The 2,880-nt window shown below is 39.1% G+C and overlaps 1 pseudogene; it reads right to left on the minus strand.

Annotated features, from left to right (window-relative positions):
- Window positions 1-1,152: 1,152 nt before the first annotated feature.
- Window positions 1,153-1,637, minus strand: LOC133758273 (small ribosomal subunit protein eS12-like; annotated as a pseudogene).
- Between the last annotated feature and the right edge of the window lie 1,243 nt (window positions 1,638-2,880).

The raw sequence follows: 2,880 nt of genomic DNA on the forward strand, positions 1-2,880 counted from the left end.
TTGTCACTAATAAATACATTGTATATTTTCAGGGCCTGCAATTATATCCTCTAAATTTCTCATAATGATATTAATTTATATCTATTGTCTTTCATTATTATTTTTACTGAGGATTTGCTAATTTATTTTTAATGAATCAACTTTCTTAAAAATATATTACTTATTTATTTATTTAAAAGAGTTACAGAGAGAGAGAGAGAGCGAGAGAACCAGAGACAGAGGGAGAGAGAGATCTTCCATCTGCTGGTTCATTGCCCAAAAGGACCACAAGAGCAGGAGCTGACTTATATCTTCCTTTGGATGGAAGGTTAAGCATATTTTTTTATAGTTATGAAGAAAAAAGTAAGGCTCCCAAAACTTAGGGTTCCTCAGCTTTGCTGCAAATCTACACTTGGGCACATAGGTGTTGCTGTTACGGAAATTGGGGCGAGAAAGTGAATTATCTCAAATATGTTAATTCTTAGGCTGCTCACTGTGCCAAGAGTGATCAAGTCCTTTGTCTTTGACTCAGAAGTCTCATCTCTTCTCCCAGAATTCATGAACCTGGCTGGCAAATCCTTAAGCTTACAGATAGGGTGAAATTCCAGACATGACAGTTGTTGACACAAACCTGAACTTACTAGAACACAGATTATAATTATAAAAAATAAGAATCAAGTTAATTATACAGCGACAGGTGAAGGCACTTAAAGTTGTAGAGTATAATACATCAATCAAACCAAGTGGAAATTGATGTACTATGTTTAATCATATATTTGCTATCCTCATGGTTCAAAGTTAGTTGATGATTGACCATTTTATCTGGTTCCACCTAAGATTTGTATCTACATAAATATGTTGCAGAAACATAAAATTAAATTTTAAACTTTGATGTGTTTATTAAAAAGCAGTGTAATGCAAATATTTAAGATGGAACTGTGCTTTTTTTCTTCACACTGTGGGAGTGTTTCATTCCACTCTGGCAGCAGAGACACTGAGTTCAGGGTAACTGTCCCTGGACCGAAGGAGAGGATGATGAAAACAGAATGAATATCAGGGAGACATCAACTGCACCATAAAGTCCCAGTTCTAAAAGCAGTCAAAGGCAGAAGTAAATATTACAATATGCTAAGTAGTTTTAACTGCACACATATGTACTATTTTTATGAGCGAAATTTTTATTTGTTCATTTCTTGCATTTGAAGTATTCTTTGATGACATCCTTGGCCTGAGATTCTTTGCCGTAGTCCTTAACCACTGCGCAACTGCAACCAACCACTTTGCGGGGTTTCCCTTCTCGGTCAATTTTACAGAGGCCTACCCATTCCCCAAGTTTCTTGTCATCAACCTTAATGAGGTTGATCTGGTGCTCAGCACACAGGGCCTCCACCAGCTTGACATACATGGGCTCATCGCAGTTAGATGCAAGCACACAAAGATGGGCTTGGCGCTTGTCTAAGGCTTTGGCAGCTTCACGAATTCCACGTTGCTAGGCCATCATGGATGAGGGCGGTCTTCAGCACCTCTTGTAAAGCAGTATTCACGTCCATTACACCTCCAGCAGGAATGCCTTCCTCGGCCATGGCGGTGGGTTACGGGTGAAGCCGAATCTTGAACGCACCCGGGCCTCTGCCTCCTCGCGTCTCGGCGGCGGCAGGGAAAGACCACATATGTACTTGATTGGTTGCCATCAGACTCCCTGAACTGCTCTTGATGTATCACCCATCCATTGTTTCCTGATTACAGCAATAATAAAATGCTGTGTGTATACAGAGGCTCAAGGTGGCAGCCACAGCTCCAGACACTGTCCTCTCCAAGTAGGCGTCCCAAATCCCCAGAATCAGTACCAGCTTCCCGTCCTCTTATCTTCTCAGAAGAACTATCTTGGTTTATAGGGCACTGTTTTTCTTCTAGAAAATGCATTATGAGTCACTGAGAGAGGTATGAGGCTACCATAAAATTTTCACCATGTGTCATTAAATGTCATATATTTCAACAGCAGGAAATTTTTTTCTCATAATGAGAAATGCAAAGTCTGAACTGGTTTCAGGTTTTTCATTCTTTTAATCCTGAGAAAATATCTTGCAGTTTAAAAAAAAAAAACAAACTTTAAAGCATAGTGACTATGTCCTTGCTAAACTATCATTCCATCTCACAGATTTTTTTAAAAAAATTGAACATTATCTTTTTTTAGCTTTGAAATACCTATTTCTGAAATGGTTTGAAGGTGTATAAATAGAGGCTGATGTTGAGAGACAGTGGGTTAAGCTGCTGTTTGCAGCACTGGCATCCCATGAGTGCTTGTTCAAGTCCTAGATGCTCTGATTCCCATCCATGTCCCCTAAGTTACCTGGGAAAGTAGTGGATTATGACCCAGTTGCTTGGGCTCCAGGCACTCATGTGGGAGACTCGACGAAGTTCCAGGCTTTTGGCTGTGGCCTGACCTAGTCCCATCTGTTATGGCCATTTGAAGAGTGAACCAGTGAGTGGAAGAGATTCTTTCCCTCTCCCTCTCTTTTATCATCTCTCACTCTCTGCTCTCCTTCCCTCCCTGTCTCTCTATCACTCTTCCTTTCAAATAAATAAATAAATATTTAGAAAGCAAAGTTTACACATGAAATAAAATAAGATAATTATGAAAGTTTCAAAGGTGAACAATTTGTTGCATTTGTATTTTCACTTTATACATTTTAACAGATGCCTCTGGGTAGTAGCTATGTTCATATTTGAATTCACATCTCCTGATCCACCAAACAATATCCATTTTTAGCATATTAGGTGGACTTAGAATTATGACTACTGTATATTGAGTACTTACTATATGCCAGGCACTGTCTTTCCCTGAGTTAAGTCATTTAATTCTCACAAAGATCTTTGAGTTCTGTACTGATGCTTTTCCAG

Source organism: Lepus europaeus, chromosome 4 (assembly GCF_033115175.1).
Source record: "Lepus europaeus isolate LE1 chromosome 4, mLepTim1.pri, whole genome shotgun sequence".
Lineage (NCBI taxonomy): Eukaryota > Metazoa > Chordata > Mammalia > Lagomorpha > Leporidae > Lepus > Lepus europaeus.